General features: G+C 36.5%; 1 protein-coding gene across 7 annotated transcripts in view; it reads left to right on the forward strand.

Annotated features, from left to right (window-relative positions):
- Positions 1–23,466, forward strand: part of LOC117219212 (G-protein coupled receptor dmsr-1) — a 96,782-nt gene that overhangs the window by 67,316 nt on the left and 6,000 nt on the right. The gene's annotated exons all lie outside the window — the stretch shown is intronic.

The raw sequence follows: 23,466 nt of genomic DNA on the forward strand, positions 1-23,466 counted from the left end.
GTTAGGTGATGGTTAGGATCCCTGGTTTAGGTATACTGTGCATGTGGATTTCTCAGGTATACTACAACCTGTATGGTCGCCTATAGACTGCGGATTTTGTGCGGTAATGACAATGATGAGTATCTAAATTACGACACGGTTAAAGCAGAATTTCTGAGCCCTATTAATGTCAGCTTATTAACTCTCGTCCGTCCATCGCTTCTGCAGTTTAACGATGAAAATTCAGCATGGTCAAAATGTAGTATCATGAAACGTTGATTAGCTTTGTAAACTACCTCGTTGAAGGAAAAACAGGAGAATCAAACAAATTAATATTCTGTTAATTAATCGTTAATAGTTCGTTGTTTCTGATGGTGTTCGACAGCAAATAAAATACCGAATGGTTCGCAACTAATTAAACCATGTGCTGAACTTGCTATTAATTCAGTATTCGTGGAAACTGTGCCAAATTAGATATAAGGGGCGGATGAGGATTGATATCGTCGAGCCATGAAATGGCTTACTTTCGAACTGTCATCTCTACAATTAACACGGAAACTTCTGCAGTTTATAGTGATAGAAATGTCATAAACAAAGATGAGAAGTCCGTACTTTCCGGTGCAAGAAGAAAGTTAGAATTGCGGAAGTTGTACACTAGCTGCAGTTAACGAAACTTTTACAGGAAACTGGTCGGTGTGAGTAGGTTGAGTTGAAAATTGGATTTAAAGCAAACATGAGCATTGCTACAATTGCTGTCCGTATCTTTGACAGTTGTTAATTGTTTCGGTAGGTTTTAGTTGGTTTCTCCTCGTAAATGCATGAAAACTGGTATCCGCAGTCTTATTGTAATATTGCATCGCAGTTGAACGAAATTCACGTTCGTAAATATTATGTATGTGTAAAGATAATGTAACATTAACTTAATCCTTAGCGGACCGGATGTATTTCAAATTTACATACCGTCAAGTTCGAGCTATTTTCCATACGAAGAGAAATTATGTACTCTAAAGATTTTTATATCAAATATGAAAAAAGGATATTTATTCTTTAATAGAAGTATATTGATATCTTTTCATCAAAGTTATCGTGTCTATTCTTCCAAAGTTTCCTACCAGATTTCAGTAAATTAATTTAATTTCATTTCATTTCATTTAATTTAATTTAATTAAAACTTATCTTCACAGAACAATAATTAATGTTTACAATAAACAAAGCGGTACATTGCATGTTAACAATCTTTGTCGGCGGTCGATATTCTTGATTTATAGTGTTTGCTCGGTAAATACAAGCACGAGATACAACAGTATCAACAGATAAATCAAAACCGTACTGTTCATTGTGAGGATGCTGTGCGTCACTGCAATAAACACACCGTCGATAAGATGTTATCTCTTCTAGAATTTACTAAAGCTTTAAAAAACTAAAGCTTCCAGTGAAAATTTATAGTCTGTTCCATCCGCAAACATATTCTGTCGTTTCCTTCACACTTCTTTCTTTTCATCCTTTTTTTGATTACTCTTTTAATGCTGAAAATTTCGCCAAGCCATATCGCAGATATATCCAACACGGTGCAAGGATTAAAATCGTGTAAAGAAATGAACTGTGTAGAAACAGAAAATCCGTTTTAAATATAGCATATCACTGCCGTAGAATACTCTTGTACCTTATGAAAGGAATATTCCGTCGACCACAAGGATCAAAAGCAGCTGAACAAACAAAATTTTTAGAAACAGAAAATCCCTTTCGAATAGAAGAGATGATCTCCAAAGGACAAGAACAGCCAAAGAAATACATTTACCAGGAACAGAAAATGTGTTAACAGAATATCTGTTTCAAATCTAAAAGATCAAACAAGGGGATAATGCTAAACGTAGAATAGTACTAGTACTTTTAACCAGTTAACTGTTTTCGACGAATACACTCGTGAAGAAATTGCAATATTTTTTTGTTATGACGAATATACTAATAATTTGCTGTTTAAATTGCAATTGTACTGAAAAAGTAAAATATATTCGTAAATTTGAAGATGTTTTGAATATTTGGAGACCAATGCGAGATAAAACGAACAAATAAAAGGATATAAATAATTATGATGAAAAAACTGTGGGTAGAGTATATTTTATCAACTAAGGTAGTATATTCGTCACGGGTTATCTTGAAAGAACCAACAATTATTTCACCGACAATGTTTTCAGCGACACTGCATTTCACCGACATTGTTTATATACTGACACGTCGAAATCACTGACAAATGTTTTTATCGAGACACTTAGAACTTTGGGCCGTATACCAAATATACGTTTGAACGTCGTATCGTACACACTTATTGTCAGTGCTATGTTTTACATATTATTTGCGGTAAAAGAAATGGATTTATCAACGGAAGGTCACAATACTGAGACTGAAGTGCAGCTGTTGCAAATAGCACTGCACATTCAGATTCTTCTTCAACAACTCTTACGAAAGGTTTTCCATTCCAAGTATTCAACATTTCGTCGGACAAATTAAGTTCGTCAATATTTTATGGTTTAGCAGATTTATTTTTTCGTCGTTTATATGACACTTGCTGTTTCAAAGCAGAATTACTCGGAAGTTGCGGTTGAATAATTTTCTCTGCCTCTACAGTTGCATTTCCGACAATTTTACGTGGTCTCTAATCAGTAGCTACAGCCAGTTCATTTATTTTATTGCAAACTGTAATAATTAGAGCTTCTGGTGCATGATTATGTTTTGCAGGGTCCTGGGAACGAATAATAATTCCGTTTACAAATACATGTGGTGTGCTCACTCTTCCTCTACACTCATAACTGTTTCCACTTTTTCCACTTTTCTCGCACACCCAGTAAAACAGATTGTCTCTATCTCTGCATTTCTTATACACGAAGCGTCAAGAAGTGTCTCGTGAAACGAGAGTCAATGTAAATATTTGTCGGTGAAATAATTGTTGGTTCTTTCAAGATAAGCCGTGACGAATATACTACCTTAGTTGATAAAATATACTACCCACAGTTTTTTCATCATAATTCTTTATATCTTTTTATTTGTCCGTTTTATCTCGTTTCGGTCTCCGAATATTCAAAACATCTTCAAATTTACGAATATATTTTAGTTTTCGCTACAATTGCAATTTGAACAGCAAATTTTTACCCACGACGAGTATATTCGTCATAAGAAAAAAATATTGCCATTTCTTCGCGAGGAGTGTAGTCGTTGAAAACAGTTAAGTGGTTGAAAGGTTTAGTACTATCGTGCGTTTAGTATTATCCCTGAGTTTGATCTTTTAGATTTGAAACAGATTTTCTGTTTCTAGAAAGTGTATCTCTTTGGCTGCTCTTGATTTCAAGGTAACTCATTCGTCGCTGCTTACTTCTTGTTGCACATTTTAGGTGCACATTGGAAGAGTTGCCTCGTGAAAAGCGTACATCGATCGATTGATCATAAATCGCATAACACAAAATCTGCAAACAGCTAATTGGATAATAAGCATACTCCAAGGATCAAAAGCAGCCAACGAAATAAACTATAATATAAACTAAACTAAATAAAAAATAATAAATAAATAAAAATAATAAAAAATAATAAATAATATACTAACTAAAATATATAATAACTAATAAACTTATATATTAATAAAATAATAAATAAATAAAAATAATAAAAAAAATAAAACTAAACTAAATAAAAAATAATAAATAAATAAAAATAATAAAAGATAATAAATAATATACTAACTAAAATATATAATAACTAATAAACTTTTAAATATAGAAGATCAGAGTAGCAAAATGTTTCTAAACCTCTTCGAAGGATAAAACCTTTATACAAGTATTCCACGAGAATTAGATACAGCCGAGTAAGAATAGTAGATTTCTCGGTGAAACCTCTCATCTGGAAGTTAAGAGACGTTCTCGGAAGCTGCGCTCGTCTCGTGAACACAGATTTAAAGGAAATTTCCAAGGCAGTTAAGAAAATTCGTATTATTTCCCAATACGGAAACGCGATCGATGTGGCGGAATATCGCGACGGTAAATACGTATGTAGAAACGCGATACGATTCGCGTTAAATACGTCAGCGCAAGGCAATACGTTTGTAATAAATTGTGAACGAAAATATCGGATAACCATAGAACCGATGTATCAATGTAACGCGCATTCCTGAGGGCGGCGATGCTTTTTGCCGCGATGACGCTAATAAAATAAAGCCACGGTTCCCAGGCACCGATCGATCTATTTTCGCACCTGTTTGTATTATCTCAATACCAAATATCAATTATCACCCCGGGAAACACATTTTACCCGCGAAGTGCGTTCCGTGTTCTCGCAATTTCTAGGCACGAATCGCCCGAGATCGTATCTTCTTGCCGCGACTTCGCCCTTCGTTTGGATTACTCTGGAATCGTGTGAGAAAATTGTCCATTGGATCCTCCTGATGGCGCTGTTCGAATCTCTCGTAATTATCTTTCGCATCAGTGCTGCTTGCACTGTCTGGAGTTTATTGGTGAAATGGATTTTGTTGATTTCATACGTGAAATATACAGTGCCCCACGAAAGTGTTCGTACACCATTTTGAAACGCAATAACTTTTTTGAAACTGAACTAGAGTGATAAAAAAGTTAAAAAACGAGAGTTTCTTATTTTTTTTTTGTCATGCCAAGTAATGGCAAAATTTTAAAAAGACATTTTAGTCATCGTCTACTAGAGTTAGTTGAGTTTTAACACTTAGCCAACCGAATGGGGAGATCTCCCCGTTTTAAATTCAGTCGATTGACGACCGAATGGATGATTAATGAAAAATTAAAACTGATTGCTTAATTTTATCAAGATTTGCATGAGGTACGAATGCTGAAGAAGTAATTGATGCCATATAAGTTTGCTTAGTAATTTTTGTTCGATAGAATGAAATATTTTAATTTTATAAAAATTTTTGAGATCTCTAGCGCGGTCGTGGAAGTGTTAAAAGAAGTTATTGCGTTTCAGAAGGTGTACGAACACTTTTGGTAGGCCACTGTATCTTGCCGATGTTTGATTTCGTAGATTTCGCAACAGCGAATAATTTTTCTGTTACTTCGATTTCAAAATGTGCAGAAAGGCTGGAACCACGTAAATATTTCTTGCTTACCTTGTGAACAGAATTTCTACTTAATCTGATCACCGGATGTCACGCGTTCAATACTCATAGAAATGCCGCGAAGCTGGAAATCTTACGGACTCATAGGAAGACGCGTAACTTCATTTCCAACATGCAAAAGTGATGGAAAGAAGAATCTCTGTTAAAAACGTGATCGCTACAGTCGGCGCCGAGTTGTAAGGAATCATTTTCTCAGGAAAATCCTTGATGTAAGACGTAAATTTCTGCATAATCTAATAACCGATGCAACTGCACCAGAATTGCAGCGAGTTTAATTACAGCGAGGCAACACTCGCACAGTCCCAAAGACAACGTCCGCCGGGCACGAGTATTGTCTTTGCTGGCCGGCACTCCTGTCACCGATGGCGCGCATAATTTATTAGAAGATTTAATTATAAACGTGTAGGAATATCGAACGGCTAATTAGAAAGGGCTAAATATTTATCGAAGGTTTAGCAAATACCGTCTAAAAATCGGCCGGCGACTTCGTTAACCGTTCGAGTCCCAGGGGTTATTGAGAAAACACGGTCGGATAATGGCGAACAGCGCGATAACGCTGCAACCTAATCGATTGCGAAGAGGACTAAGCGGTACGATAGCGCTCATCATGGTTAACAAACAAAATAAAAAAAATAAGCAACTATGCTATATATACTATGCTATGACGTGCGCGCGTCAGTAACGCGACGCAAATCTAAACAGCGCGATCGCGCTGCTTGGGACTCAAACGATTAAAGTCGCGTACATATTTGTCGAATCGCTGATAATGATCACGGCATCGGCAAATCGCTGAATAATTCAGGGTAAATAATAAACATACTTACCGAGTCGTTGATTAGGGGAGTCAGGAGGCGAGCATGCGCGCGTCTCGATCCGAACCGTGTAGGTTGCGTAGGTAGGCAAAAGGAGATCGGATTCCCATTTGGTGTTTATGGGACACGTGTATAAGTAACGTGTGTAATGTTGCTTCGAACAATGAAGCTGGTTCTAGGCCGCCACTGACATAGACCCAATCCTAAACTACGCATATTGCACTGAACAATGCGACACGACCACCTCAAACATCTCTCCTGTCGAGATCGGGGAACAAAAGGTCAGAGGAAGGCGCGATAAGGGTCGGCTGTTTGAGGACAAATGTCGCCACGTTATCGGCATCGGGTTCGAGTATTTCATTGTTTCATGTAAAAACGGCGCGATAAATAATTTCGCTGTTTTTCAGTGTTAAGGGAAAAGAGATTTAATTTGATAAGAAGGATAGATTTAACCCTCTGAGGACGATGATCTTGAAAAGTAGTGAAGAATATATTTGTTAGAGTATTAGATAATGTATCGAAAACTTAAGGGATAGGGAAAACGAACAATATATAATACATACCGTGACTTTTTGTTACGTACATAATCAAATTGCATGTGTGCGACTTCTGGAACAAGATACAGTCCCGATGTCGTCACTATGAAGACGTTCGCCTTCAAATGGTTAATTTGGTAAGAGAAATGAATGTTCTTAATAATCCTGGTCTACAAACAGTCGCAGAGAAAAATAATTGGAGGTTAAAGCGTTTCGAGATTTTCAAATCGTCAATGTTTTCTATCAAATTGCATACTTTCGAATTAATAGCGAAGATCAAGACCAGTTTAATTTTTCTTTGTCCTCGAGAACTATTTAAAAATACCTTGACATTTTACGTATGTGATCTTTAGAAAATTGTAATATTTATTTCGGTTCGTTTGATCAGACGATTAACTGGGTAACGCTTTTTTCAAGCTGGTTATTAGCATAATTCGTATTGAAACGATTAATAGGAGTTGATTATGAATATATTTCTACGTGATACGAATTAATAGAAATTATTTAATTCTCTAATCCGACTGTGCCGAATATTTCCATTGGTGATTTCGAATCGTTCGGATGTATCGCGAAGGAAACAATATTAATCTCGTGCGACAACAATGGGAACCATATTAATTAACGGGAACAGCAATATTGGGATGCATTATATTTGTCTATTTGCGGTCTGCTTTGCTATGATCGTACCATTCGCTAATTGTCTATACGGATATACACGAACCGGTTCGAAAAGCGCGACCGAGATGAACCTTTCTTTTTCGTGTTACAATTTCGAACAACCATATGCGCACAAAATTGACATTATTGATGAAATTGGCCCTGATCGAAGATGCAACACCGTGGCCGTTACGTATTTATGAAGCTTAATTTTGTTGTTGAAATCTTTTGCGCTATTTCGGAGGATCCTACCATAATTCAACCAATTTACCCTCTGACGCACTGAAAATTTCTCCAGCAATTTAATTGCATTTAATGAATTGTGAAAGGCGGGCAAATGCGTTCAATTTCATACGAATCAAATTAAAACAATTATACCAAATGGAAATAGTGTAGAACGGAAGGTCTGGGGTTAAAATAGCTTCCAATGGCAGAAGGTTAAAGGACAGGCTTTTCCTTCTGAACGTACACCAACCCCGGAAACACGGAACATAAACCGATGACAATTTAAAAATCTTGTCCGTTCAATGAATTCTGAATCGAATTCCCGTAAAATCGCCCATATCCTTTCCGAAAGCGTTATTCGATATCAGACCAAAACCAATCTTCGATTCCATTGTAAACGAGCTCCATATAATCCGGATATCGTGCAGAACCAGCTCGCTATACGTGTTTTATCTTTTTTGTGAACTGCGCGAAACAGAAAATTGTTCCCCGTTGGTTGAACGGATACGCGAGAACAACGGGCGCGTCAGTTTCCAAAAACAATATTTTGTCTTTCAATTTAAACAATCGGAGACTGCACTCTGAATAACAGTCGACCGCCCCCCCCCCCCTTTGAAACTAGAAACTTGTTCGGTTTCGAGAAAAGCGGTTGTCTTCGAGAGCAGACGAAATAAACGGGGGAATCTTTTATATTACATTTTCCTCGGGGCGTTTTCTCTCCAACAGGATTTCATATTTTCGCTGTAAACACGTTTTTCCAACGTTTCGTTTCACAACGATGCGAATTTAACAGGGATGTTATTAATAATTCTAGTAGACCGAAGATGGATCGGTTACGTTGCATTCGTATTGGTGCAAAGAATATTGTATTGGATAATAGGGTCATTGTATATTAATAATTGTCCAACTTGTTATTGTTTGCCATCGTCTCTTCATTTTCTTCTTCGAATGCAATCGATAAACTTTCTACTTAATTGTGTCTTAAGATGCATATTGCGTTCGCGACGGTAATAATGAAATCTCGGTTCTGTTAATTTTATTCGTTTTATATTACGTATTTGTAAACGTTTCAATAACAATGTTTCAAAGCACTCGCAGCAGAGAATGGTAACGCTGGTAAACGACAATTACTAAATAATTACTTCATTGTACAATATTGCACTCAAATCGGCAAGCTCGCGATGCGTACCATATGAATAATAATACGATTAATAATGATAATAATAATAATAATATATAATGAATAGTAATATGAATGGATAATGAATAATAATAACGAATATGAATAGTAATAATGATGACAACGGACAGTCAGACTGACAGACAGACAGACAAGTCTGAATAGCAATAATGAATAATAATAATAATAATAATAATAATAATAATATGTAACGTATGAATATGTTACGCCTTCCAATCATTTTCGGATGTCCGAAAATATTGTCCCAAATAACGAAATGTCACCAGCGAAAGATGAAATTGTATTCCATCACGAGCTCGCCGACTCGAGTATAACATTGTACAATCAATGAAAACATATTAATAAATATGTTACGCCTTCCAACCATTTTCGGATGTCCAGATAACGAAATGTCACCAGCGAAAGATGAAATTGTATTGCATCACGAGTTTGTCGCGACTCGAGCACAATATTGTACAATTAAGCAATTATTCAGTAATTGTCTTTTGCCAGCGTTACCATTCTCTGCTGCAGGTGCTTTGAAACATTTTTACGAACGTTTATAAAGATGTAAAATGTCAGACGAATAAAATTAACACAACCGAGATTTCATTACTATCATCGTGAATGCAATATGCATCTAAAGACACAATAAAGTAGAAAGTTTATCGACTGCATTCGAAGAATAAAATAAAAACACGATGGCAAACAATAATATATCGAAAATCGTCGTAATAATATACCGAATATAAAATACTGCTTCAATGTGTGTGAGAATTTCTGCAACCGCAAACCGAACTCGAGAAATTGGACACTTTTAATTGTTGGCTCGCAGCAAACGTTTACACGATCCTGGGTAAGAATAAATAAAGCGGGATACAGAACATCCTACACGTGCGCAAAATATCCGTGTAAAAGAGATTGCTAGGACAACTGTCGCAGCGAAAAATATTATACCAAAAACAGATCGAATCGACGATGCATTCATCAAATTTCCCGTTTAATTTTAACGCCTGAAATGACGGAATTACCAGTATAATTTTCAGGATTCGCGTAATTAAACATTCAATTAGCAGTGTCTGCGAACGACTCGGATGGAGCTCGAGGATTAAGCAGGAAAAAACTAATTTCGTTTTCACGCGAACGTAACGCGAACCTTCTAAGTTTTGATGTATTTTTAACCGGATTACACAATCGCAATTTACGTTAGCCGGACGATTAGTAAATTTAAACAAGTCAATTAAATAATTTAGTATGATAATCTCATACCATGGAATTGATGCGTCGATTATCGAACAAAATGGATGATCGAATTTGAAGCATAAATGACGCAAGAAGCGAGTGGCACACCGACGTTGCATAATGGAAATCGGGTAAAGTTAACCGTCATTTTATTTGCAATTTCACTCGGAAATTGTCGTGGACAAAACACGGAAGATCGTGCGCAATTACAGCAAAATCTCATTCAATGGCTATCTTCGCAATTATACGGAAAGATCGCATTATTTCATTCTCGTGTTACGCACGTGTTACGCAAAATGGCGACCGCTTACACAATCATCCATGTAGAACACCTTCTGAGCATCCTGTTTTTCTCGCAAACAATACAAAATACAACAATACAGAAAAAAAATTCTAATGAAAATTCCTTATTCAATATTTGTCTTTAATAGTTGCTTTTTTCCCACGAATTGTGAAGATTTCGATTACGATGTGCAAACGAAGAATTTTATTTTTGACACATGATCGATCGTATGGATGCATAATAAATAATCTGGCGATTTTATGCATTTATGACAAACATGAACGACTGAAATGCAACGTTGTCAAGAGATTAGAAAACTATAACTTGAAACTAATTGTAAGAAAATTAAAATTTCTACGAGATATTTACAACTATAGGTCAACATGGACGCAAGATGAATCTCAATTTGTTAAAATATTTTACGCGAGCTAATTACAGAAATCTGAAATTCGATGTCTGTCGTGAAATGCGCTCGATGCAGCACGTTGCAGAGATGAGAAAATTTACGTGCCGAGAAATTCGCTGATCGCGACGTGTAGAATGCCCAGTGGCTGATTAAATCACGCGCAATATGTCTATAAAGTTAACTGAACCGGCGCGAATCATTGGCAGGTGCAACGCACAAATGGAATATTATGCGAATAACGCTGTTCGTCAAGCATCGGATCATTTATGATACGAACAGCGTTCAAGTTTGTGAAACCGAGTAGAACTTCCGACGGGGAATGTTAATAGATAAGTTAATCGGTTCGTAAAATCAACAGTAAGAATTAGAAACAAAAATAATAGTCAGAGTAAGTGACGAAAGAGATTTGCAGCTTTCAACGAACTTTTTAATCATCCGACCTTAAATATCTTCTGACCATAAGTTTTTAATCTTTTCCACCCGAACTACTTATCAAGTTTTCATCAAGAATTTTCATCAAATCGAGACAATTTTGTATGCCAAGAAGAATTTCGTTCTGTAATATTTTCTTCAATTTATGCCACACTTAAATTAGCACTTTGGTCAAAGTAATATGAGAATTGCTACGAGCAGACTGTGGATTTTTATGCAAAGTAACAATTATTTATAGACGTGGACATTAATTTCGTTCTTTAATCGTTTCAGTGAGTTCAAAATACTGTAACAGTGTCTTTAATTTCTTTTGATGTTCTTACTGTTTTGTATTCGATCATTTTTATGGTAACCACATATCGCTCATTTTTCTGCGATAAATGCATAAAATCCGCTCTGTTATAAATTATGGTATGGTAATTTTTGGTGGCGTTTCAGCGTCGTCGTTTGAGTACAAAGAGTTGAGGCTTTAATGTTTAAGTCTCTTTGTATTATACATTTTTAAAGTGAGGTAACGGTGTTCAAAGAAGGCACATTTATTAGGTAAACTATGCGAATTTACGTCGATAACGAATAGATAAAATATAAAATAGTAGAAAGATGAAAAGAATTTAAGAGCATCAATTTATCGCCAACAATTTAATAAAATTATTGAAACATTTTCAATCCTCAATTCATCATTTTTAAAGTCCGCACGAGAGGCTACTTCAAAGTCAATACAGCAAATGAGAAATAGTCAAATGGGGTTCCAGAATTAAACGTGTTCTCGATGGAGGTACGAATGAATTTAAAACGAAATTTTGCGCAGTCGTATAAAGATACGGAGCCAGAAATTAACGTGGTTCGCAAATTTGTTTTTCCTCCTGCAACGGTTACAGCGAATCTCCGTGTAATGCGGGTGAGAGAGAGAGAGAGTCGCGCTATGGTTAATAGAGAAACGTCTGATATGCCATATGATTACGCGGTGACGGCGGTGTTTCAGAAGTAGATTACACACATATCATGAATTCTAATTAGAAATTTCGAAAAGGATCCGCTTTCGCTGTATGAACAATTTGCTTCTGACAAGTTTAACGCTGTTCCTAGATTCCAAGAGATACAGAGGATATTTCTAGCTCCTTTAAATTTTGATATACTCGTTTACATAGAGAACACATATTTTAATATGTTTATTAACACAAAGTTAAAGCAGGTCAGAACGGAGTTCGCTTTGAGTTTGCATTTTATCATTACCGTAATCGTTATCAGAATTAAAATTTTATTTAGCTGTACGCTCGTTGCATTAACTCGCGATATTATGCAGCAAAATTTGCCCGCGAACAAAATTACATTCGCTGGCGAATTTATTACGTGAATTTATTCACTCGTATATTTTATTTCGAATTCGATATCGAACAATCGTACGACTGGCATGTGAAAAGTAATTTTGTGTTTTACCGCGTTGAAATCAATTCTTTCGTGATACTTGGTACAAATCAAGTAATAAATAACTTGACACAAAATGTTGAACCGTATTAATGAATCAACTGCAAAGAGTTTTCGTTCTTAAAAATTTTGGAAAACATGTACTCTTGTTTTATTGAGAGAATTTATTGGAGAGAATTTTATGTGGAGAGATTAATTGGAGTTAATATTCTTAGCACACAAATATTTCACCTGTATGAAAATCAATACGGATATTTCGTAAGCATGAAAATTGATATTTCGTGTGAATAAATATTGCCATAGATATTTCATGTCAATAAAGATTGATATATACGTTCCATGCGAATAAAAATCGGTACCGTCATGTTGAAGTTGTCGTTTGAAACACAATGGAGAAGACAGGAAGTTCAAAAACAGAATGACAGTTTCCATTAGACCCAACACTCTCTGCATAATATTCCAGCCGAATAGTTTCAAAGTCAAATTCCCATAGTTTCGACGGCCAAATTCTAATTTGATTCTACAGATACCTAAAGCAGACCACTTTCCCTCTTGAACAGCAATCAAATCGAATAGAAGAATTCTCGGACGTCGAGTCGATTGATATTCATGAGTACATATTGAACATCAACGTTCCTTCCCTTCTTTCCGATCACATTTCTCCATTCTTATCTTATTACCTCTCGCCATCGTGGTCTTATTCCAACGTCCTCAGCACTTTACGTCTTTTGATTTGAATATCGTAAATCGCGTGAATTACCCTCGCGACTCGTACGATAACCACAGAACGTGTCTGGGGATCGTCGAAATGGACGACTAAAATTCCTGAACGAAGATAATCCTTCAAACAAACGATCACACACTTATAAGCTGCAACTGCATGTTTATAATTAATCGGACAATAAATAATCGATCACTTTCATTCTTATTGTGCACGATATTTATCATCATACTTATCTCATCTCTATCATTCTGTTCATTGCTATTATATTTCGTTCGTATTTTTCCTTTTTTTATTTAAATATATGCGGAATTCTCTATCGTGAGTCTTCCGAACGGATATCTCGATTAAAGAATCGCCTAATTTAATATTTTAAAGAAAGAAATATGTATATTCTAGTGCAAAGTTCGATGTATGTATAATATATTATATATATTATTATTATTATATATTATATATATTATTATTATTATATATATATAATATTCTTACTTCCTTATTCTCTAGTTCGAGACGCTGCACTAATTTGTTTGTTCTTAATCGATATCTACATACATATTTTCGGGCTGCTACCCCGCTTCGCTCAGCACACACACACACACACACACACATCTCGCTCTCCATACACTTTAAAGTTGACATAAATGTTTATTTATGATTTTAAGGTCAATTCTTACTTCATTACTTACTGCAACTTTTAAATAAACACATCTGTTGATTTTAAATATGTAGCAATATCAGACGAACTATCATCTTAAAAATTTAATTTCAAAATTCGTAGATTAACTTATATTATACTTTACAGTTTTAAGATTAACCTTCGTGTGTAGATCTTCATGCAATTTTTTTTTAAATTTTTTTTCTTTAATAATTTTACTGACTTCGAATTAGTACACCAACACATCTTTTTTTCCCATAAATGCATAAAATACGCAGTTCGCTCACGCGTTCCGCGCAATGAATTTCCTTAAACCGTAAACTTTTAAATAAAAACAAAATCTGTTGATTTGAAGTATGAGAAGAGCAAGATCGGCCCGGCTATTATTGCAATTTCGAAATCAGAATCCGCCCGAACGAGGTTTCTCGAGAGCATAATGCTTTCAGAAGCACCCTTCTCCCGAGGTCAAGTATTAAAAAGAAAAGCCGGAGCCGAGGGAATTTCGACATTGCTGTCCTCGGCTGCGTCTCCTCGTAAGATAAAAGCACAATAGAAGCTTCCTCGGAGCCCTCGGAAGTGTTCGCCGCCACTGCCCCTCGGCATAATAGCGAACCATAAGCGGAGACTAGTGCCTCGAAACTAGTGCCCGAGATGGTACCTAGCGCTAGGGGAGCATCGAAGCTAAAGCAATGCCGCAATATTTATTCGACACTTAGGTGTTGTACCGAGCGACTCGATGATCCCCTCGAAGAACTAGGAACACAAAGCGGCATAGATGATTTAATTCGCCGGCTGCAAGTGTGCCTCTCGCCACCGGAAAATTTCCAGCTCATTTCCGGGAAACGGCACGGCTTGGTTCAGGATGGGATGCTTTATGGACGCCTCGTTTGCACATGAGAATGGCAGAACTGAATTCAGGGGAACTGATTTTCGCCGAAATGAGACCTGAGTGTTCTAACTAGTCCAAAATTTTAGTGGTTTGTTATCCGCTATCGTTGCCGGCCATTTTTCAACACCGACGGAAACCGCCCCTTATAAATAGAGATACGCGTTAACCTATTTATTTTATACTGTAACGATGAGCCAGTTTCGCTTCATACTTTAAGCGAAAAAATTCTGTCTTATTCACAGGTTTATTGTGTAAAAGTGTATATGCGCGATGTTTCCAAATGGAATTAAGTTGAACGAAGTCGCTGGTTGCCTTTATGTACACTTTAATATTACAGTACAGCTATGGTCTTAGCGATGCGTTATTTGCGTTCTATCTGCGTTCTTAGAGTTCTACGAGTTCTGGGAGTTCTAACAGTTCTGGTTAACACGTTCCGTGCCGAGCTTTTTTTACTCGAATCTTCACACTTTGATATTTTACTAAAACTTGATGTATTACGTGCAATTATTAATTCTCGCACACATAACAACGTAACAAAAACTTATCAACGCCCATTCTTGCGGTGGAAATTGATTCTTCGGTTCTAAATTTCTTGTAAACAATTTGTTCAGTTCACTAAGTAAACATGCAAGCGTGTACCATCGATGGTACACGTGGCACGGAACGTGTTAACGTTCTAGGTGCCCTTCCGCTTGTCACCTCGGTTTTTTTGTTGATTGGTGGATGGTGGGTTTTGGTGGAAGAAAATGAAGCGTTTTTGATTGGAGATGGGTGTGTCGGAAGGAACTTGAAATGAGGAGTGGGAAACTGTTCGAAAGTTCGGGTTGTAATTTTTCCGTTTTGTGAAATATGGAATTTATGAGTCGTGTTGTCCGTTCGTCGGGTCGAAAGGTATTTTCGTTCGGATGTATTTTTTACTGTCGCAGGTATATTGCTTAATTGCTCAAGGGATGGCCAGGGACGTTCGACCTTCGGTGTTGCCGTCGCAACAAAAAGAATACGTTGTTTTTTCGAGGATCTAAAGATGAAACTGTGTCAACTGTCGCCGTGAATATTTCAAGGTTTAGTTTAGTAAAAGCACGTTAAAATTTAATCGAGATACACTGTTGCACGAAACGGAAGTTTGATCGAAGAATTGTTGATCTTTGTACTCCAGTAACTTCGTCTAAAAGAATCGTGAAGTATTCCATCTGCGCTCATTTTAAAGGCTAAAGTGTTTACTCCGACCTTTTTTCCTGTTGCTTGCTGGATGTTTACTCGACATGTGGAGCACAGCAGTTGCTTCTAAAAATTACGTTATACTATATCTATAAATCGAAAAAAATTCGACGATTCCGGTAACAGCAGAGTGCAAAATTCAAAATAAATCATTTTAACCAGTTCAGTAAATTTGTCATATATTCCGTGGCCGACTATACGTTATCAATTTTTATAGAATATTTCTGGACGATAACACTGACTGAGAATATAATAAAAAATGTCAAAATTACGTCCATCGAATATGGCTTTGTGCAAGCATTCGCGAAATATGGCGAGAAGCCCACGGCACCGTTGCTGATTTAAAGTTTGAAAACATTTTTCCGCTAGATCGTTTGCTACATTATTCCAGGCTAGGAGGGTATCCAAGCACATTGAAACGCTTGTTCATCTCGAGTTTACAGGCCTGCAGGAATTTCAGAAGCTTCGCAATCTTGTTAGCTACTTTCGCTACGGCACTAAACGGCTAGGCAAAAAATTCGCGTAACGCTGTTAGGCAAGATTCACCGCAGGACATATATAAGGATCAATCCTGCGAGATAAGGGCTCAGCCTTTGGGACGACGCAGCGAGTGACCGCTATCTGTTTGCTAAATTGCGTCTTCCGGCGACAGTTGGCCCGGGCTTCTGCAAGATTCATTCATCGTTGCGCAAAAACGACTGACTCCATTAAATCCGGTCTGGAGCATTGTCCGACGGCCTCGAGGATGGAGAAATGATTTTTCTATTTCTTCTTCGATCCTGGAACACAGTTACAGTATTATTGCGTTGTGATTGAACTATGGATATCCGTGCAAAATAAACATCGTCTGCGTTTGTTGCAATAAACAGGAGCCATTTAGGACTATTTCCTTTCTTTAATCATTTTAGTAAAAAGCGATCTAGAGATACTCTTCCAAGGATTAGACAACAAATTATTCTGCAATATAAAAATTGTCTACATTGGCTGCGTTTATGTTCTTCCCTATTTATTTTATTTTATTGAAGATACTACAACAGTATTTTTAATTTCTATTAATATTTTCATCTTATGCTTGAAGATTATATTTGCGATCGTCTTTGAGGAAATAAAGACGCTTCTTTGTAGAAGATTTGGATTGTAGATCTTACTGTTACTTTGTATCTTCCTCGTGTCCAGCAGATATAGACGAAAGAGAGTAAAGCAAAGCGGATTTTCATGTTTTCTCATGAACGGTGTATGTATGTTCGTTGAATATGGACAGTGGCGTACGAATCTTCTTATCGGCTGAAGATCGATACTGAGGGAACTTCCGAAATGTTTGTGTGTGTGTGTGTGTGTGTATGCGTTTTACATTTAAAACCTTTTTCCTTCGCGTCGTAGCTAGTATAACATTTTCAATATATTCTAACAGAAATTATAAACTCAAATAATTTATTCAATAATATGTAAACTGAAAATACGAAGTGACTTTTAAGATTCATGCACCTTTAGAAATTATAACAAAATCGTTTTCACTCGCTCAAACGGACGTAATTACGGCACAATTCCACGCTATTAGCTTAGTGGAAATGAATGTATACATATATATAAGTGAACGGATTAATTAATACGAAAAGGCTAATGCATTTGTCGCCTGCTAAACCGGCAGACTCGTTAATAAACAATGTCCAATTAAATTATTGCTTTGCTGAAATTGTTGCGAAACCGTACAGTAATTTCTGAATCCACAGCGGGACAGTATAACATTTACAAAACGTTTTCTACTGTATGGATTTCTCAATTTGCTGTTATATGCTCCTGCAGAACTTGATTGCCTATTATTCTCGATTAATTTACTTCTACCATGAGTTCTAATATATTCTGAATTAATTGCGAATGAAAATCCTGTGGAAAGTTTTTTTAAATATTTCACTTCTCCTTTGCTGGATTAAAATTGTTATTAACACGCCAATATTAACGTGTGCGATTTCTTTCAGCAAATTGTTTCTAAAATTATTCGAGAGTATTTGAAATGTTTCCACGAAAATTTTAATTGAAACACCGTAGACGCACTTGTAACTCGAAAAGTTTCAATTTCTTCTCGACGGGTGTACGAGTAAAATGATTAACAAACTATTTTGCCATTTAGATGTGCAATTCACGAAATGTTTCAACCAGAAAATAACGGAAAAAAAATGGCAGACAGTGCGGTGGTCAGTGCAAGGTTAAATTAAACGAAAATTGTGAAGCGCTTTTACCGTAGGACGGCTACTTTTCGTTAAACATTTTTCTTTTCTGGCCGCTGGTGGTCGAGTGACATCGCCGAACCCGTCGTAAGCGGAGAATGAGTAAAGGGAGAGCCGTGTTACAAAAGAATTTCCATGACAATCGGGAAGCGTTCTGCCAAGACGAGAGGCGAAATTAACAAATGAAAGAATAACGTTCCCCGCGTAACGAGAAGGCTTCGTCAACGGCGGTTAGAGTCATCCGTACGCGAAAACAAAAACGTTAAACACAAGCTCCTCCACGTTTTTCAAGAGACACATCCAGTGAAATAATTCGGCAAAACAAGAGGAACGTCCGAAAAGAAATACGAGATTATTGTTATCAACGGTTCGGAGTTTACACAAATCTAAAACGAGTTTCAACAGAATCCCTTCGTAAAATGGCCAAAGTGAAAAGGATCGAAATTCGAACTACTTCCGTTTACAGGAACGTTGATCACAAAGTGAAACCCTATCACGAGTTTTTGCGAACAACAGAATCTGTAAATAGTACAGCAATAATTTGGAGTCTGTTTATAAATTCATTTCGGGAAGGTTAAGCATGCGAAAATTGTATTATTACATTATTTTATTATTATTATGACATTATACTTTCGCACCAATCACCGATGACTGATGATATAAAATTTAAAAAACATAAAACATATTCTTCTATAGAAATAAATTTTAAATAATTTCGCGATCATAAAAGAATATACGTAAATATTATTTCTTACCGAAAGAAATTTTAATGAGTATTATTAAAATACGGTACATATTCGCAGGTTTCACAGAATATTATAACGTGGGATAAAAACAGAAAGAAAGGCAAAACAGGCTTGGCGCTTAATGTGTTAACGATTTATGAATAAAAATTGTATCATATTGTAAATAATTATTCAGGATTAATTAATGACACATACGTACACGATTTTGATCTTTCTCCACTTTTCACTTAAATTGTTACCTGTGCTTCATCAAGATGTTTCAAATGTTCGTTTGAACAATCAGATTGGTTAAACTTTTATTTAATATCCTTGCTTGCATTAGAATCACGAAAAATCCCAGATTGTCATCTTGAAGATGAAACACCTAATCGTGCCGATCCAAAGGGTGAGATCAAACCTTCGTCAAATTAGACTTTCTGTTGTCATCGGATATTTCCATATTTATAATTACGTCAGACATCAAAGCGTATTGTCATATTTTATAGCCTTCCCGAACGGTTTAATTGGCGAATATCACGATACTATACAATTTCCTTTTGTCCTACTGTACGCCCTTTCACATGGATATGTAATCGATCCTTGTTTTGTATGTAATCGAGCCAATATTTCGCAATTCTATGCAGGATTGTAACACGCGATGTGTTAATATAATAAATCGCATATGAAATTTCAACGATTAAAAAAAAGGTATTATGTGTCGAGTGGAATTTTCACCATCGTTGCCGAGTGAACAATGTGTGAAAGGAAAGTACGAAACAATTCCCTTGCCAGATAGAGAATATTGTTGGACAATTCGGTTCGAGCCGATCGTTGTTCGCGCTAATCCAGAATCCAGGTCGATTGCACTGGTCAGTCGTTTCCAGTAGAATGGCAGAGGCTTTGATCAGGCACGAATAAATCCGATTCCTGTTGCTCGTCACGCGTCAATCGACCATCGGCCAATGAAACTTAATAGCGCAGACTTTCGAAACAGTCGTATAATATTCACTGCACCCCGACCGACGCTACCCGTCGACTTTAACCCTTCGCATTTGGAGTAAAAACGAATATCGATAAATCAACTGGCTCAAATGTTTTAATGCTATTACGGTAGCACTTTTTTTTATTTCGATCTGTCGTGTAGTAAGTAATTGATATCTGTTGCCCTGGTGACGCTCGATCTGTTGTGATCTCGTAAACGTAAATCATAGAACCATTGAACTGGACACATTTTAAAACTGAAACTTTACTTTTCAATCTCTGCTTTCACAGCGAATCGTGTGTACGATTCTATTCAGAGATTTTTGTTTCATGATATAACGGATACAATTTTAACGACACGTTTCTTAAAAATGGAAAAGAATTGAAATCGTTTGTAGAAATATCGTAGAATCTTTTTCGTGACCGAATTTTATCATTTCGGAGATTATAATAGCCTCCTTTTTATGTGGACCTATTAAATGCTGTCTTTTTTTTTAGAAACTGAAATAGTACTCCGCGTTTAAAAATGATTTTCGACCGTGATATGTTTGCGCGAAGCTGACTTAATTAGGATTTCCAGGACCTAAGAGGATTAAAGAGTCTCGCTCGCCGAATTACTTTGATTTCATGGGATTTCCCGGGATGATGGTCCAACAGAAATACGCCTACTCGGATGCTTTAAAATTTCCGCGTTTCTCGTGGAAATATCTCGACAACCGTTCCATCAATTTGTTCCAATATTCGCACGTTTATTTTTTAGATATTAATATAGAATTCCTTGAATGCATATCTGCCTGGATTTTATATTCCAGAAACAAAACCGACGAATTTTCCATTAAAGATTCTCCGACGTTTGATTACGTTGCCTAAAACTGGTGAAATTTGTTATTTCCGGTAATGTAGCGCCAAATTGACAAAAGCATGATAGAGCGTTATTGAAAGAACGATTTTCCAAACATGGCACATATCTCCCATGAGGCTTATCAATTTCAAATGGAAAAAATTCCCGATACACGTCGCGTATGTACTTTGCAAGAACCAATAACGTCTGTCAGAGGGAATCTGGTATACATTTCCCCGGAAAAAAACTCGAAAAACTGGACGCGCCTTTCGATTTCAATACTTTGTAATCAACATTGCAGATCGCTCAGTGCACTCGATCATCTCGTGAAGCAAAACGATTAAAAAAAAACGTAGGATTTCGTAAACGATGATTTCGCCGTGATCGTGCGGAAGTTACGTCTTGCATTGATTTAGTGCGGGAAACGGCCAAGGACGTGTCCACGCGGCCGGAGAAAGCGATAACTGCGAATTTATGTCGCGGGAAACGTGTCGCGATAAAAGCGCGACGAATTGTCCGATTTTCCTCCGAGAATTTTCCATCGGGAAGAATCATGCGACGCGGACCGACAAAGGAAAACCATCTCGCGCGTAGTTCTCGATATCCCGCGCACAAACAGTCGCTTTCCTCAAACCGACCGACAAAAGCGAAGCACATTTCGAAAAACACAACAAAGCAAACCAATAAAATTCCCCCAAAAACACTCGCTCGCTGAATTCGCGAGCGTCTGGAAATTCGGTCAATTTGTTCCGTTAACCACATTTCTCTTAAAAATCTATTACAATCGAAATTTCTATTAAAAATCTACTACAATCGAAATTTCTATTAAAAATCTACCACAATCGAAATTTCTATTAAAAATCTATCACAATTGAAATTTTTATTAAAAATCTATTACAATCAAAATTTCTATTAAAAATTTATTATAACTCAAATTTCTATTAAAGATCTGTTACAATTTCAAATTTCTATTAAAAATCTCTTAGAACCGAAACTTCTGATTAACGTGTCGTCGACTGCCGCGTTAGTCGACGATAGAAATAATTTTAGTTTAGTCCCTGTATCTAATTTTGTTATGCGACCTATGGAGAGCATGAAAATACAGTCGTGGTCTTATACATAATGTGTATTTTCAAAACGAAAAATATCTTTTCCAAAATTGGACCAAACGATTTGGATCTTATCGTAACAAATTTTTTGCAAACATCGTAATTGGGTAGTTACGGTAAATAAAATTTTAAATCTCATTTTTCAAATTTTATTTATCTTTTTTTGTCATTACACCCAGTTGTTATTTCTGCAAACATTTCTTTACTAAAGTTATTCCGATTTTCTCTGGTTCATAAAATGGTGACGGCAGAGCCGCTCTTATTTTTGTAAATTGTTATCAGTCGTGAAATTAGAAAAGCGAAATATTAACCTAAATTAATAAATTTATAAGCTACGACATCGGTGAATTTTTCCGCAGAAAATGGGAAGCCGAGGATCACGACGAATCGAAAGATCAAAAATGTCCCAGTTAGTTGACAGTGCGTGGTCCTTTACGCGAATTTTGCTAGATCCGCAGTATTGCGGGGATCGAAGGTCGGAGATTACGGGGATCAAGTGCAAATTTCGATATTTATCGTAGAAGGTCCTGTATCACGGAGATCGCTTTCAGATTGATGAAACGTTTTGTTCGGGAATTGATTGTTTAATGGGAAAATTCAAGCACGAACAGTTTTATTAATCCCTTGCCCGGCTGCGTCGAAGAGAACAATGAAATCTCCACGAAGCGTCCTCGGATACATGCGTTTAATCTAACAAATCCGAACAATTTCGTTGCACCGACAACGTCCATTTCGATTCTACTTTCCTCCTCTCGACGAAATTTCTAGAAAATGAACGTGACCCGGAGGGCTCTCTCCTTTCTGTTTCCACGTCGATACTGGAGAATGAGCAACGTTGTCACATTCCTCATGGTAGATAAACTTTTGTGTCATTCTATACAGAATCGATTAGTTCTCGCTGCCAACGCCAACGAGATTTTGTTGCAAATCAAATGCGATGGAGATGCGCGTGAGGTCGGAGAGGTTTTTGTCACGTTTTATTGCTTTCGAATTCGTTAACAAAACACCGACCGCTGCATTTTCCATTTTATCCCTGATCCCATAAAAACTCGGTGTTTGTACAGCAAATTTATGCGGATTTCACGAATTGATCGAATAGAAATTTAATTTCAAATTGTGGACACTGGCTGGGACAATTTTATGAAAGCAAATTCTAATGGGAATTTTATATAGAAATATGCAGAAACGTGCAAAACGGTTTGACATTTTAATGTGGTAATATTGCAAATTATTAAATTTGTCAAGTGCATATTGCATTATTAAATTCTAAGGAATTTCGTATTTAAGATCAGCATTACATTATCACAGTGTGCGAAATACCAGCCGCAAAACTCGTTGGAAATGACCCAGAAAATTTCGAATAAAAATTGAACAATGCGTTGGAAAAATTGTTGGACAGCGTCGGTTGAAATCAAGGATTGCATGATGGTTGCTTGTTCGAAAATACGACCAAAACCAGAGATGAAAAAATCGCTTTCTGCATTGTTCGTGACTAGATTCGCGGATTTCCCGAAAGTAGAACGTGACGTTTGGGAAGATTTTTGTTGGGACTGTTCAAAATTCATAATACAGTTATCAATTTTTTCGGAGCCAACTTGGAAAATCAGAACTGCAAAAATTCTCTGTTCTACGTTTTGTCTGTGATCGTCCGAGCCTAAACAAATTTTACAAATTTCTGATGCCGGCTGTGCCTGCAATTCATGCATCTCTGCATACATATTCGAACTGAAAGAAATAAAGCACGATAATTATGTAAAAACGATACGGCCGAACTGTAGATCTTTATGAAAAATA

Source organism: Megalopta genalis, chromosome 2 (genome assembly GCF_051020955.1).
Source record: "Megalopta genalis isolate 19385.01 chromosome 2, iyMegGena1_principal, whole genome shotgun sequence".
NCBI classification, from domain to species: domain Eukaryota; kingdom Metazoa; phylum Arthropoda; class Insecta; order Hymenoptera; family Halictidae; genus Megalopta; species Megalopta genalis.